General features: G+C 33.6%; 1 protein-coding gene across 1 annotated transcript in view; it reads left to right on the forward strand.

Moving 5' to 3' along the window:
- The first annotated feature begins 4,809 nt into the window (after positions 1 to 4,809).
- Positions 4,810 to 17,775, forward strand: part of csrnp3 (cysteine-serine-rich nuclear protein 3) — a 74,638-nt gene continuing 61,672 nt past the window's right edge. The window contains exons 1-2 of the mRNA XM_051119201.1: positions 4,810 to 5,022; positions 6,578 to 6,609. The gene's annotated coding sequence lies outside the window, so the exon portion shown is untranslated. The remainder of the gene's footprint in view (positions 5,023 to 6,577; positions 6,610 to 17,775) is intronic.

Raw genomic sequence — 17,775 nt, forward strand, 5'->3', positions numbered from 1 at the left:
ATGTCAATGTCTTCAAACCCCTGAAATAATGTGATGCCATTTGCATAACTTTGTCCAGTAGACTTTTAAAATTAGGCATGTCTGAAAGAAATGGCTCCTTGTACTTTAAAGCATTAATCCTCTATTAAATCTTGAATTTAAAGAACTAGACGTGAGGAGCAGTGCATTAAAGTTCAACTGATGCTTCAGAGCTGTCAACAGCAGCGAATAAAAGGTTTAAAAGAGCATCACCTCTAGAGTAAACTGAGAAACCTCATGACCTTACATATAATAGGACTGTCACATCATGTTTTACAGGTATCTAAGTAGTGTGACCTATAGAGCAGCCGCTGTTCTCACAATGCTACAGCAGCGTAAACATGACAGGAGATTTACATTAGAAAATTCAACAATATCACATGCGCAACAAGGTGTGAATCGATTATACTAGGCACCAGGCCGCATGTAATCAGTCTGACATTCATTTTTATATAAAACAGTTAGGTAAATAAGTAATTAACATTGTTAATTAACAAAATGTCCGTTAATTCCTATATTTTTTCTCCGCCAACGAAAGCAGTACCAAAATAAACTTGTCAACAACAACCAAAATACTGAATGAAAGCTGGACAACAGTAAATGAGTGGAACGGATAGTAGTCACTCGGCTCAAAATCCACTCCGTGTTTTCCATTTCTTCAATAGTGAGAGAAACCCTCTCCGAGCAAATCATGAAACAAGAAAATAAGGTCTCTCAGCTCCAGTTAAAAAATAACAATAAAAAAGCGCTACTTGTTTCAGGCAAATTCGCACATCTCCACTTCCATTTGTGAGAGAAAAATAAATAAATTTCTATAGTCAAAAAATTCGCTTTAAAGCAAATATGGGCCTCTGTAATCCGTACATGCGTAATCACATGACTTTATCCAATCAGTCTTTAAAATATAAACTTTTTAATCATATTTTTTATAACAATATCAGTCAAAACAAAATGCATTAAAATACTAAAGGCACACATGTATATAAATTGTTAATTAACAAAAATCCTACTGTTTTAACAAATGAACAAAAATCGTACCGTTTTGAAATTCAAAACAATTTTAAATCATGTGCTTGACAATTAATTTTAGAAGTAATAGACGTATTTTACTGTGGTGGTGGGGATCGTATTGCACAATAGACTAAATAATACATCAAATGCAAATTACACAACTAAAATCAATATAGATGGGCATTCACACTGCATTTTACTTGCATTACTTTATTTCCAAGCAAACTGAATTGTGGGGGGGGGGGAGATCTTTTCAGTCACATTATTATAGAAGTGATTAGCCTGCATTTGTACTCTGCTTTTGCACAGTAAGTCTAGTAATGTGTAATAAAGAAGAATCAGGGTTAATTGTTATTTCATGTTGACTCCAACAATCATGCATAACAACTTTGGGTTAGAAAACCTGAATAGCTATTACTGGAGTTTCACAGCAAGATAGTCGCAAAAGGTCTGGCAGCAGGTTTTCTTCTGAGGAAAATATTTATACCATTCGATTGCAATCCAGAACCAGCTGGGTCTGTTTTCTAGTCCTTGCTAAAATAAGTCTGTTGAAGTCACCTGCTGTTTTATATATTCAAAGTACTGAAATATTGAACTTATTGCTAGAATATGTGATGTCTTAACTGAGATTGAATCTTCAGTAATATTATAGGTGAATATAAAATTGTCATTAAATTGTCATTATTTCACTTTTACTTTTTTTTTTTAACAAATAAGCAAACAAATGCTTTGAAAATTAGCAAATTTTTGTAGTTCATACCAACCTGACAGTAAATCTACTGTAGTTGTCAGTGCCTTTTTGAGACACTTACAGCAAAATCAATATAGGGAATAGAATAATCCCCTTAACTCAGATTGCAGTTCGTAAGGAAAATCTAAATCAATGCTGGTAATGCATTTTCCCATTCCCAGCTTTCTTTCTACCCATTCTCTCTTCATCCTCCCTGTTTATTGCCTCAGATATCTTGTTAGACAGTTAGACTTTATGTCATCATTGCTCATTGGGTCTCAGCTCAGGGCGTATTTTATGCTGTAAATACAAAGTGACTGATCACTTTCACTTACTAGATTCAGGGAATTGAGGTTAAGGGGTCACCAGGATAATACAGTGACATTAGCATCATTTACATCAAGATATAATCCATTTAAAACAGCAGGAGATCAGCAGTGTGGATAAGGCATCATTCATAACTGCATCAATCACAATAATCAGCATAAAAGCTCCTGAGCACAAGATTAAAATGACTCATTACCGTGTGCCATTTATCTTCCAAATCTTTTGATAGCTGCTCTTTGCATTTCACGCTAAATCCTTACTGTGGGAATTTGAGTCAATTGTGGTGTATTGTTTATGGATTAGTCAATTGGCACCTAAACCCCACATCAGCCGTGTCTCCAGTACTTCATGCTTATCCTTGAAACATTTAATAAGAAAGTGAATCAGATAAAACATAAATGCCTGTCAATACAAGAATCATATATTATTTGACAAGAAATGTCATGTTTTCATGTTAAATATCTCATATATAGTTTAGGCAACAAGAGTGCTAAGATTAGTACAAGTATACTAGCATCTGTATTTGATATACTCTCATAGTTTTATTCATATTTTGAATTAGATTTCTTTTTTCTTCTTCTCTTTTTTTTTACTGTAATCTTAACATTTTAGTAAATTTGTTGTTTTATTATTTGTATTATTATTTTTTAAAATTTGTATATATAGTTTATTTTTATTTTTATTATTGTTTTAGTTGATTAAGTTATTTAAAAACCTCAAGTTAAAGTAAATAAAAATGAGGGGGTTTTTTTTCAGTTAACGTTATACTGTTTATGGTTTTGATTTGATTTTAGTTATTTTATTTAACACTGATTTAATTTCCTCATACTTAGGGTTGCTTACACTGCCAGTCAAAAATGTTACAAAAGATTTTTATTTTAGATAAATGCTGTTCTTCTGAAGTTTGTATATATCAAAGAAACCTAAACAAATTCTACTCAGCTGTTTTCAACATACTACTAATAATAATAATACATGTTTTTTTGAGCAGCAAATCAGAATATTAGAATGATTTCTGAAGGATCAAGTGACTGGAGTAATGATGCTAAAAATTCAGCTTTGAATCACAGGAATAAATTACATTTTAGAATATACTCAAATAGAAACCAGTTATTTTAAATAGTGAAAACATTTCAAAATTGTACAGTTGTATTTTGAATCAAATAAATGCAGGCTTGGTGAGCAGAAGAGACTTCTTTAAAAATATCAAAAATCTTACTGTTCAAAAACTTTTGACTGGTACCGTTTTTCAACAAACCTCTAACCGTAAGTGTAATGATACTCCATCTCAATCTCAAATCATATAGTTTTTAGTGGAAAAGTGAGCTGTTACTTTCTAAGCCATCAGACTTCAAAAATCTGAAAAGACTCAAGCCTTATCAAGTGATCGGAATATAACAGAGAAAATAAAAATCACAGTATTTAGTGCATTAAGTTACTGGCACATTACATGGGGAAATACACTAATACTACTTGTAAAAATCGTGTCTGTGCAATTCCTAAAACCTGCCACTAGATGTAAGTATTTAACAACCAGTAAAAATGATCACTAAAGTCACACAGTCAGAATGAAATACTGTCACATGTTGATCAAAAGTTAATCAACATGTACACATATCATTAAACGATGCATTGTTTATAGGCCTATTATATACATATATATATATATATATATATATATATATATATATATATATACACTACTGTTCAAAAGTTTGGGGTCAGTAAGACTTGCAATTTAAAGAAGTCTCTTATGCTCATCAAGGCTGCATTTATTTGATTAAAAATATAGAAAAAAAAAAAAAACAGTAATATTGCAAAATGTTTTTACAATATAAAATCATGTTTTTATTTTAACATACTTTAAAATAGAATTTATTCCTGTGATGAAAAGCTGAATTTTTATCAGCTGTTACTCCAGTCTTAAGTGTCACATGATCCTTCAGAAATCATTCTAATATGCGGATTTATTATTAGAATGATCAGTGTTGGATAATATCAACAGTTGTGCTGCCAAATATTTTTTGGAACCTGTGATTTTTTTTTTCAGGATTCTTTCATGAATAACAAGGTGTTTTAATGTTATATAATCTTAATTATGATGCTTATGTTAGATTTTTATTTATTATATATCTTAAACGGAGGCTTTCAGAAAAGCATTAATTTCATTTATTAGATGCATCAAGCTCAGTGGAAATCTCATACAGTATCATCTTAAAAATCCTGTTCTTAAAAATGTATTTCATTAATATATTTATGCAGGCAAAATCTTGTTGAACGAGTTTACCTTTTCAAACGGGTCAATTTGATAACGCTCAACACAATGTATTTATCATCAATATCCCGCACAATCCCATTTGAACAGCCTGCCACACACCCACGTGTTTTTATAAGGAACAATTAAATTGGCTGAAACCCAGGAGACAGAGCGGCCTGAGAAAACCCTGAATCCCCTCGGAAGACACTTGTGTGGCTCTCTAGTGGCCGCTGGCTCACGCTCAATCCCCACTGCAGCCACTTTACGAATCCTACTACAGAGAAGCCCTGCTTCTTAATATTCAAGAGCAGAGCCGAGCCATTGGACAGCAACAATAGAACGTCAGACTACCTAATTAATATTCATAAGCCAAGCGTGCTCCATTGGAAGGTAGACCTGGAGCGTCAGCACGACCTCATTAATATTCATTAGCTAAGCCTTGGCTGTAGTAGGATTGGTAGTTTGTGGGCTCGCCTGCACCATTGTTTCTTCTGTCGGCTCCTGCCGTTCCTGTCAGAGGTGTAGCTGCGGCAGATGCCGGTTCTGCACGAATCCAGCGTTCCACTGTAAAGCTAGCAGTAAATCTCCGACGTGTGTATGATTTTATCTGTCGCGTACAGTATATGATGAAAGAGGCGGCAGCGTGCGATCATCTAACTGTGATTTATCAGTATGAATGGTAAGTCGCCCGTTTATTCTCTATTGTCAGTTTTGAATGGACGCGATAACGGAGTGACGTGAACGGTCTCTGTTCCCATACATTCATAAAGCGCTTTTAAATGTGTCTTCTTCTCTGTTACAGTTTGATTTGTGTCAGGATAGTCTGCAGGAATTATATATAAATCGATATTATTTTTCCCGATTATGTTTAAATGTTCTATAATCAATTTGCACAATCGATTTTTAATTATTGTTAAATTCGTCTTTTTGAGTTTGTATGTACTAAATAGTCAGACATTACAACACTGAAAATGCTCTAAAAACTATTAAAAATAATAATACTATTATTATTGTTATTATTATTTATTAGACTATTCAGTTTTAAATTATAGATATTGTTACTGTCAGCTATTTTTGTCCAACAATTATTCAAAGATACATAAAAAAAATGCAGTTTATGCAAAACAACTTTTTCTGTGATTAACATGTTTTAATTTCTGTATTCTGCATGTATATGTATGTATTTATTTATTTGGTGCTTAGTATAACTGTCTAGCAATAATGAAGAAAAAAGGAAAAAAATTTATTTTAAATTATTTATTTATTTGTTTAAAAATTAAAAATAAATATTGGCATAATAATTTCAATCAATAAGGAGTTGTGTTATAATAAATCGTTATATAATATGACATTTTTTGTAAGCAAACAAAAAGTCAGTTTGTGAACCAACATGCAGGAAGCCATTTGTTGTCATGTGGGGAAAAAAAAAAAAAGCATAAAACTGAATGATATCACAGAGAAGACCCCTGTAGACCCTTAGGACTGTCAGTCAATATATGTTTATATTATTTAAATGAAGATATTTTATCAACAGGCCAGATATAAAAAAAAAAAAAAAAAAAAAAACAATTATATATATATATATATATATATATATAAAATATTATTATTATTATTATTAAATAAAATTATTTAAATGAATATATTTTATCAGTAGGCCAGATATTAAAAAAAAGAAAAGTAAAAAATAAAACAATAACAAATTAAGTAGGAAAGTGTATAAATTGTTGATTTATTGCGCATGCATTGTGTATGTGCAGCATATATATATATATATATATATACACGTGCATGCTTGAGGGAGTATCTGTATGGCAATGATGTGTGTGACCTCTCTCCCAACCCTGTTCTCCTGCCACTGAAAGTCAGTGAACCAGAGCTCCAGAGAGGAGGCAGGCTGCCATTGCATCTCTCCCTGAGAATGTGCAGCTGTGTCAGGCAGTGCTCTGCTTTGCCCTCCTCCCCTGGGAACACTCCCTCCAGTAATGAGGCAGCATTCATAAAGGGTCCGCGTCGGCCCACTCTGCTGCCAGTGCTGTAATGGCTGCTCTTACCCATTATTGAAGGGAGAAAAAAAAATAAGCAAGCAAGCAGAATGATGGTTTTAAAAAATGTTAGATTAAATACGGGCTGCAGTCACGCTGAACTCTTTTTCCCTGTAATCATAACATTATTAATGGTTGTAATGGACAATTTTGCTTTTAATACACCTTCATTTATTTATTTTTTTGCAGAGCATTAAAGCCTGTCCCATTCTGCATTGAAGGTAAGAGATTTTTTTCCTTTTTTTTGTTTTTTTGTTTTTTTGGTAAAATGTTCTTGACTCTCAAAGTGGTTTGTGATTACCTGCATATTATTTGCTTGGTTAAAAATAGAGCACAACTGCTGTGACAGCCATGCATCAGTAATATTCAGATGCACATTTATGCATTTTGAAAAAGCTTTTGTCCAAAGTGGTTTACAGGTTTCACTGTACCAGTAACACAAAAGCTCCCGCATTGCTCATGCAAATTGGATATCAATACAAAGATAATGTTGCTTGATTTTAATGAAAACAACCAATGTAGTTGTTCTGAAGTCTCTTTATCTTGAGATTGAGCTTGCATTTGTTACATTCAGATGATTTGATGCTTATAATGTCTTGGCTCAGATTAATAATTGATGAGGGTCATCAGTCATTTGTCTTTCTGGAGAAATGCCCTCAAGTCAACATGAAGTCACAGTTTGCAATCCATTATAGCTCCGTAATGTATATATATATATATATATAATTTTATTTTCTGATTGAAATCCAATACTTGCTCCTTACTAATTTTGGGTGCTGATTCCAAAAATAGCACCTGTTTTGCTCTGTGTGTCACTTTTTCACAAAATATGATGCATTTCATAGCATTTTTGCTTTCAAGAACCTAAGACTAAATTATAAAATTATAAGGTGATTTAGTCTTGTATTATGTCTTTGTCAGCAGTAAAACTGCCAAAAAGACATTTCTGTCTTCCTCTTTGCCATATTACAAGTATTTGTTTAGTTCTCAGCCAATTTTCACACATGAATGATTCTCAAGACATTATTTCATGTCTCAGCATCATCAAATTAGGTAATATTAGATTTTTTTTTTTTTTTGCAAATGTGTGAATCGATTGGATTGTTAAAAAAGTTTTAAAGGCAGCTCTGATTCATTCATGTTGAATCTGCTGAATAAAATCACGTCTTTTAGACTGATTGTTCATGCGTCGCTCACTAGAGTGAGTTTGTAGCTGGCTTGTAGTCTGCAGGGACATGCATGGCATAACTGTGTGACAGTTTAACTAATTAAAGACTGTAGCAGTGTGAGCTGGAGAAGGTGTGATTGGGAAAAGATTGGTCCGTAGAGACCAAGCTGTATTCAATATTAGCGAAAGAGAGTGAGAGAGAAACAGAGAGAGAGAAAGACACTGTGGGTCTAAATGTGCCGCTGCAGCTTGTTATGAACTTCCTTTGTTGCAAATCCACCAGCTTCTTTTGACATCAGGAAGAGACCAGCTGAGAATGGCAGCGCTGCACAGCATGAGCAAACACACACACAAAATAAGCATGCACACACACTCGTTGAGTTTCAGTGTATAATGGGGACATTCCATAGGCGTAATGATTTTTATACTGCACAAACTGTATTTATAAACTTGTTTCCTCATGGGGACCAAAAAAATGTCCACACAAGGTTAAAAATGATTGGTATTACTATCCTTGTGGGGACATTTGGTCCTCATAACGTAGGGAATACCAGGACCATACACGCACAGACAGTTGTGTGTGTAGGTCGTTGCAGGGGCCTCCGTCACATCTGTTATGCTTAACATACAGTAATTAGCATGTTTGCTAAGGTACGCATCATAATTGCTTTGGCTTATATCTGAAGTATCACATGTTGCAGTACATTTTGGAGTATTCAGATTTATGATTTTTGCTTGATAGATGAGGAATCAGGATTTACACCGAAAGAGTGACTTAAGGCTATAGACCTGATTATCATAAGAATCTGACACACAAAACACCCTAGCATCCACATAGCAATGTGCTAACAACCACTCAAAAAATGCATGTGCATGGCAACCATTTAGAAAACCACAACTGTGTGGCAATACCCTAGCAACCACCCAGAACATCCAAACACCCCCTTAGTAATGTGCTAAAAACTACATGGCAATACCCTAGCAACCGCCCAAAACACCCTAGCAACCGCATAACCAACATGTTGTTAACAACCACTCAGAACACCAAAGCAACTGCATGGCAATACCCTAGCAACCACCCAGAACACCCTAGCAATCCCATAACCAACATGTTGTTAACAACGATTCAGAACATCATAGCAACTGCATGGCAATGCCCTAGCAACCACCCAGAACACTCTAGCAACCCCATGGCAATGCCCTAGCAACCACCCAGAACACCCTAGCAACTGCATACCAGTATGTTGTTAACAACCGCATAGCAATGTGTTAACAACCTCATGGCAACAAGCCAGAACACCCTAACAATACATATCAAAAACTTAACAACCACATAACAACGTACTAACAACTGCATGGCAATGCCCTGGTAACCACCTAGAATGCCTTAAGAAACGCATAAGCAATATGTTGTTAACAACCACTCAGAACACCTTAGAAACTGCATAGCAATGCCCTAGTAACCATTCAAAACACCCTAACAAGCACATGTTAACAACTGCTTAGAACATTGTAGCAACTGCATGGCAATGCCTTGACAACAACCCAGAACACCCTAACAACTGCATACCAACACGTTAACAACTGCATAGCAATGTACTAACAAGTGCATGGCAATGCCTTAGCAACCACCTAGAACACCCTAGCAACTCCATATTAATGTGCTAACAACTGCATGGCAATGCCTTGGCAACAACCCAGAACACCCAACAACACCCAACACCCAACACCCAACACATGGTAACGTAGTAACAACCACATAACCAACATATTGTTAACAACCACCCAGAACACCCTAGTAACTGCATACCAGTATGTTGTTAACATTTGCATAGCAATGTTCTTACAACTGCGTAGTAATGCCTTAGCAATCACCCAGAACAACCTAACAACAACACAGCAATGTGTTGTAAACAACCGCATAAGAACGAGATAACAACTGCATGGCAATGCCTTAGGAACCACATGCTAACAACTGCATGGCAGTGCTTTGGCACTATCTAGAACACCCTAACAACCGCATACCAATATGTTGTTAACAACCACTCAGAACACCTTAGCAACTGCAGAGCAATGCCCTAGTAACCATTCAAAACACCCTAACAAACACATACAGTACCAACTTGTTAACAACTGCTCAGAACAAATGCATGGCAATGCCTTGGCAACAACCCAGAACACCCTAACAAATACATACCAACAAGTTAACAACTGCATAGCAATGTACTAACAACTGCATGGCAATGCCTTAGCAACCACTTAGAACACCCTAGCAACTCCGTATTAACATACTAAGAACTGCATGGCAATGCTTGGCAACAACCCAGAACACCCTAACAACCACACATCAAAAACGTAATAACCACATGGAAATGTACTAACAACTGCACGACAACACCCTAACAATGCATAACCAACATATTGGTAACAACAACCCAGAACACCCTTACCTGTTAACATTTACATAGCAATGTGCTTACAACTGCAAGGTAATGCATTAGCAATCACCCAGGACAACCTAACAACCGCACAGCAATGTGTTGTTAACAACTGCATGGCAATGCCCTGGCAACCATCCAAAACACCCTAACAACTGCATACCAATATGTTGTTAACAATCTCTCAGAACACCTTAGCAACTGCATGTCAACACCCTAGAAACCATCCAGAACACAGCAACTGCACATCAGTGCTAATAACTACATGGCAATGCCCTGGCAACCACCTAGAACACCCTAACAACCGCAAACCACTGTGTTGTTAACAACTGAATAGCAACATGCATAGCAGTGCCTTAGCAACCACCTAGAACACCCTTAGCAACTGCATACCTCCGTGCTAACAACTGCATGGCAATGTCTTGGCAACAACCCAGAACACCCTAACAACCGTATACGAACATGTTAATAACTGCATAGCAACATACTAACAACTGCATGGCAATGCCCTAGTAACCATTCATAACACCCTAACAACCAACAACTACTAACAACCACTCAGAACATTGTAGTGACTGTATGGCAATGCCCTAGCAACTAACCAGAACACCCTAGCAGCCACATAACCAACATGTTGTTAACATCTTCATAGCAACATGCTAACAACTGCATGGCAATGTCTTGGCAACAACCCAGAACACCCTAACAACCGTATACCAACATGTTAATAACTGCATAGCAACATACTAACAACTGCATGGCAATGCCCTAGTAACCATTCATAACACCCTAACAACCAACAACTACTAACAACCACTCAGAACATTGTAGTGACTGTATGGCAATGCCCTAGCAACTAACCAGAACACCCTAGCAACCACATAACCAACATGTTGTTAACATCTTCATAGCAACATGCTAACAACTGCATGGCAATGCCTTGACAACAACCCAGAACACCCTAACAACTGTATACCAACATGTTAACAACCGCATAGCAACGTACTAACAACTGCATGGCAATGTTCTAGTAACCATTCATAACACCCTAACAACCAACAACTACTAACAACCACACAGAACATTGTAGTGACTGTATGGCAATGCCCTAGCAACTAACCAGAACACCCTAGCAACGACATAACCAACACGTTGTTAACATCTTCATAGCAACATGCTAACAACTGCATGGCAATGCACTAACAACTGCATGGCAATGCCTGGCAACCACCCAGAACACCCTGACAACTGCATACCAATGTGTTAACAACCACTCAGAACACTTTAGCAACTGCATGACAATGCCCCTGCAACAACTGAATAGCAGTGCCTTAGCAACCACCTAGAACACCCTTAGCAACTGCAGACCTCCATGCTAACACCTGCATGGCAATGTCTTGGCAACAACCCAGAACACCCTAACAACCATATACCAACATGTTAACAACTGCATAGCAACATATTAACAACTGCATGGCAATGCCCTAGTAACTATTCACAACACCCTAACAACCAACAACTACTAACAAAAACATATTAACAACTGCATGGCAATGCCCTAGCAATTAACCAGAACATCCTAGCAACCACATAACCAACATGTTGTTAACATCTTCATAGCAACATGCTAACAACTGCATGGCAATGCCTTGGCAACCATCCAGAACACCTAACAACCGGATACAAACATGTTAACAACAACCGAGAACACCTTAGCAACTGCATGTCAACACCTTAGCAACCATACAGAACAACCTAGGAAGCGCATAGCAGTGTGCTAACAACTGCATGGTAATGCCTTAGCAGCCACCCAGAACACCCTAACAACCACTCAGAACACCTTAGCAACTGAATGACAATACCCTTGTAACCGCATAGCATCGTGCTAACAGCTGCATGGCAATGTACTGGCAACCATCCATAACACCCTAACAACCGCATAACAACATGCTAGCAACCACCTTAGCAGCAGCATGGCAATGGCTTGGCAAACAGCCAGGACTCATTAGCGTTGCAGCAGTGAGTTCAGTACAGATTTTTCCTCAGAAAATGCTCTTTTACTTACAATTCCCACAGATTCACCTTATATTACACCTTTAGCATTTTTTTCCGTCCGAGTTGGGATGAGGACATTTCATCAGGGTTTGTTTTTCCTTTGGGAACATTTCCTGAAAACTGCAAACTGCCCACACAAGTCTTACTGTATATACAGGCTCACACACTTTCACCTTCAGGAATATATATTCACAAACAATATCATACACACATGCTTCATTTCTTCCAAAATGGAAATGTTGTTATTACTGACATACAGTCCTGCTGATCCTGAATTACAGTATTAATACGAGACATTTGACAGAAAATCCAATCTTTTCCATTTAACACAAGTTATGGTGGATGATGAAGCTTTTTTGACAGAATGAGTTAAACTGTTAGGAAAAGAGAGAGAGAGAGAGAGAGAGAGAGAGAGAGCTGGGTTACTTAGAAATTGTAGTCTGTTAAAGATTCCAAGTTACATGACACATATTGTGGTTAGTAACATAATCCCCATTACATTACATATTTTAGGTAATATAATCAGATTACTTTTTAATAACTTTTAGATTACTTTTGACCTAACTCTTAAATAGGATACTCAGTCACAGTTGTTTGGGGATCAATTCTCACTATTAACTAACTATTAACTATGATTTTTGTCTCAATAAATGCCTATTTTGCTGCTTATTAATAGTAAGTATGGTAGGATTAGGGTTAGGGTTAGGATTAAAGGATCTAAAATATGGTCATGCAGAATAAGGCATTAATATGTACTAATAGATATGCAAGTAATATGCATGCTAATAAGCAACTAGTTAATCGTGAGAATTGTTCCATAAACAAAAGTTTTTTTTTTGATAAAAATAAAAAGAAAGAGACTATATTCCATTCGTTGTTATTAACAACATGAAGTGCATTAAATATTACATTGCATCAAGGTTACCCAAACTGGAGTTCATGAAAGAACTTTAGAGGGTTTGTGAGTTTAATGAAAAGCTAATAATTAATTAAATCATAAATCATTTAATCATTGTAAAATAAAATACTTGCTAAAAAAAAAATGAAATATTTTATTTGTTTACCTGCATGTCACGTGACCATAACCAATGTCAGAGAACCAATGAACATGGAAATGTCATATACTTAAATAATTAAAATATTTATTTTAAAATCTCAGTGTTACAAGATGACAAAAAAGTTGAATTTGTGCATGAAGTCAAAAGCCTTCCAAAGACATAACAATACAGGGTACAGAGTGATAATTCAAATACAAATCAGTGTGTTCATCAGTAGTTGATGCAATGTTGAAACACTTCTTAAACCTGAAATGTTTGTAAATCAGTGGTCAAATGCTGTGTTGCCACCTGACTAATGACTTATCATTGTGTGAATGTCCACATAACTTAAAGACTTTCTGAATGTATATAAGCATTAGGCTGTTTTAGAAAGGAAAATTTACAAGAAGAAAAAGAGGAAATTAGAAGAATCAATAAATTATGAAATATTTATTGCTATTGTGTAAATAATATAGTAATAATGTGTATTCTGATTACTAGTATTTGAAAATGTAGTTTAATCTAATTACAAATACTTCACTTTTGAAATCTGATTACATAATCCAGATTACATGTATATATGAAGAGTTCAGATGCAAAAGCCTCTAAATCCATCTGATGTTTTTCTTTAAAATTAGCATTCCTTTCTAGCTACTTTGTATAGGTTTCTATATAAGTACTGGTACTTCTGATTGGGCTGAGGCTGGATTTAGCAAGCTTGAAGTAAAAGTATTTGATGGACGTATATCAGGAGTGTTCACTCAGTATCATTATCTCATTTTTGACCAAGATGGCTTTTAGCTAGTTTTGCATCTGAACTCTTCATATATATTGCAATTGTATGATTTTTTTTCCTATATTAATATACATTAAATTTGAATTTATATCTGTAATTAAAATTGAATTTTTAGAATCATAACTCCAGTCTTCAGTGTCACATGATTCTTCAAAAATCATTCTAATATGCTGATTTGTTATCAGTGTTGGAAACAGTTGTGTTGCTTAATTTTTTATTTTTTGGAACCTGTGATACTTTTTTTCAGGATTTTTCATCAATAAAAGGTTAAAAAGAACAGCATTTATTTAAAATAGAAACGTTTTCTAACAATATACACTACTGTTCAAAAGTTTGGGGTCAGTAAATTTTTATTCTTGCTTTTTGTTTGAAAAAAAACCTTTTATTTACCAAGGATGTGTTAAATTAACAAAAAGTGATAGCATAGATTTACATTGTTAGAAAAGAGTTATATTTTAAATAAATGCTGTTTTTTTTAACATATTCATCCAAGAATCCTGAAACAAAGAATCACAGGTTCCTAAAAAATATTTGTCAGCACAACCATTTCCAACGTTAATAATTCTAATAACAAATCAGCATATTAGAATGATTTTTTAAGGATCATGTGACACTTAAGACTGAGTAACAGCTAATGAAAGTTCAGCTTTGCATCACAGAAAAAAATATATATATATATATATATATATATATTAGGGCTTACAAAATAAAAGTTTGAGTTTGCCTAATATATGTGTGTATACTGTGTGTAATTATGTATATATAAATACGAACACATTCATGTATATATTTAAGAAATATTTATAAGTATATGTATTTATTATAATTTATGCATAATTGATATTATTTATAAATAAAAATATTTTGTACATAACATATTTCTCTTAAATATATACATTAATTTATGTGTATTTATATATACATAATAATTACACACACATGCATACATTGTATATATATATATATATATATATATATATATATTCTTACCTTTAAGATATATTCTTTTAGTATCTTATGCAAATTTGCTTTGTTTTATTGATAAGTTGACCAGAAAACAAGCCTGATTTTTAAAAAAATACTGAGTGTGAAAACAAACACTGTCACAAATGACAATAATGAGGAGTATTTCAGTGAGTAATGACTTGCATTTTGGCGTTTCAAGGAAGGCGGAAAATAATACGGCTTTCGCTGACACGAGGCTGTGTAAATGTTGACAGTTTCCATGTCTTGAGTGAACTATTGCTTTAATCACGACTCTCGCACATTCAGACGCAGCAAAGCCGAGCACACAAGCGGGATCTCTTGCCTACACACCTTTCAGATGTTTTCAGATCATGATCCAAGAGCTTCTGTGTTCACACCACTCCTGACTGCATCTGTTTATCCTTTCAAATCTTCCCCGTGGGAACATGATTTAATTACTCTATATGACACACTCAAAGGACACGGCAACATTTACAGAATGGATTTCCAGTCTGCTAGGAGAGGCTGATTAAGCTGGGTCATTTGAATAACTAAATCTTCCACGCATGGCTCTAACCCGTGCACAGATGGCAGTGCTGCCAGAGCGCCGAATCCCGTCCATTAAAGATTCACAGGAGAGGTGGCGCGCCGTTTTCCCTGATAACAGCCCAGCGTTCTGTCTCTCTCCGCATGACGTCTTCACACATGCACTTACATGCATGCAGCCAAATCAATTTGCCTCCCTTTTGTATAGGAATGGCTGAAATGTGCATGTGCATATAAATGTGACCTGGCAATCTATTCGTACGGACTTGTACGACACCTTGTAAAAGGTCAGGGAAGCATCGTTGCCCCGGTGGAAGAGAAAAACCGGCAGCTGGTGGACAGACAGAAGCGTCGGTTTGATCGATGAGCGCGCACTGTGCTATAACATGCGTGCATGCCTTCAGGAAACCCACTGAAAAGGAAAGAGTGGAAGAAAGGACGGCGTAATCTGTTTCTGATATACAGAGCAAACGCAATGAGGAGAAACAAAGCCGTTTCCAGCCTGCTGGCTGCAGCAATATTGTGGTAGTGAAGTGAAACGTACAGGGTGGTTCATGCGCCCTTAGTTCTGGGCTGTGTTTTTATAGGCACGGGTCCATGCTTACATTTCTGACTCTGATATGGGAATTCTTTCAGATGCATGGTATATTACACTGCACTTCTAGCTTTCTAAACAGCCATTAGAAAATGCAGGACTGGGCCTGTTTGGTCAGTAGTGTAGATTTGTACTGACCCAGTAGATAGACATATAGATAGATAGATAGATAGATAGATAGATAGATAGATAAAAAAAAATCTAGAATATAAAATATCACATTTTTTTAAATTATATAATTTATTAAAATTGTTATTAAAATTAGTATATAGTATTATATATAATATAAAAATATATTAGAAATTATATTAATTTAATATATATATATTACAAATTATCTTCATTTAAAATATGAAATATATTATACATACAAAATATTGTATATAATTTTATCATTTATTATTATAGCTTTAGAATTAAATTGATTATATTTTTTATATTCACGTTTTTATAAAAGTATATATAAAATATATTACAAATTATATAATATAAAATATATAAAAATATATGAAATATACATGCAAAATATTATGTATATAATTTTATCATGTATTATTATTATTTTTGAATAAAATGTATATTATTTTGATATTCATGTTTTTATAAAATTATAAATATTTCAAATGATATTCATATATTTACATTTTTTATGAAATTATATATGTAACTGTTTTATAAATTATATTTATTTAAAATATGAAATATATTATACATCCAAAAATATTATGTATATAATTTTATAATTTATTATTATAGTTTTAGAATTACATTTATTATTTCATTTTTATATTCAACATGCTTTTAGAAAATGATATATAAAATATATTCCAAATTCTGTTTATTTATATAATTTTAGAATGAAATTTATAAAATTCTATATATGAAATATATTTCAAATATTAATTTGAAATATGAAATATTATACATACAAAAATATTATGTATGTAATTGTATCATTTATTATTGTAATTGTAGAATTAAATTTATAATACCAATATTCATGTTTTTATAAAATTAGATATATAAAAATATATTACAAATTCTATTCATTTAAAATATAAAATATACATACAAAAATAATATGTATATAATTTTATCATTTATTATAATTGTAAAAATACATGTATATCATTTTTATATTCACGTTTTTATAAAATTATATATACAAAATATATATTATAATTTATATATTTATTAAAATATGAAATATGTTATACATACAATAATATGTGTATAATTGTATAACTTATAATTTTAGAATTAAATTATATTATTTTTATATTTAGGTTTTTGTAAATGTGTGTGTGTGTGTGTGTGTGTATATATATATATATATATACATAATTACATATATAATTATATATAATTACAATTATTTTATAAGAATAATTTTATCATTTATTATTATCATTTTAGAATTATCATTAGATACCATTTTTATATTCACAATTTTATGAAATTATATAAATATATTACAAATTATATTCATTTAAAATATGAAATATACATACAAAATATGTATATAATTTGGTCATGTATATAATTTTAGAATTAAATGTATATTTTTATATGTTTTATAAAATGATTTTTATAAAAAGTGTGTCAATGACACAAATATTTGAGTTTGGCAGGGATTCTTTCAGATGCATGGTATATTACACTGCACTTCTAGCTTTCTAAACAGCCATTAGAAAATGCAGGACTGGGCCTGTTTGGTCAGTAGTGTAGATTTGTACTGACCCAGTAGATAGACATATAGATAGATAGATAGATAGATAGATAGATA

Source organism: Labeo rohita, chromosome 9 (assembly GCF_022985175.1).
Source record: "Labeo rohita strain BAU-BD-2019 chromosome 9, IGBB_LRoh.1.0, whole genome shotgun sequence".
NCBI classification, from domain to species: domain Eukaryota; kingdom Metazoa; phylum Chordata; class Actinopteri; order Cypriniformes; family Cyprinidae; genus Labeo; species Labeo rohita.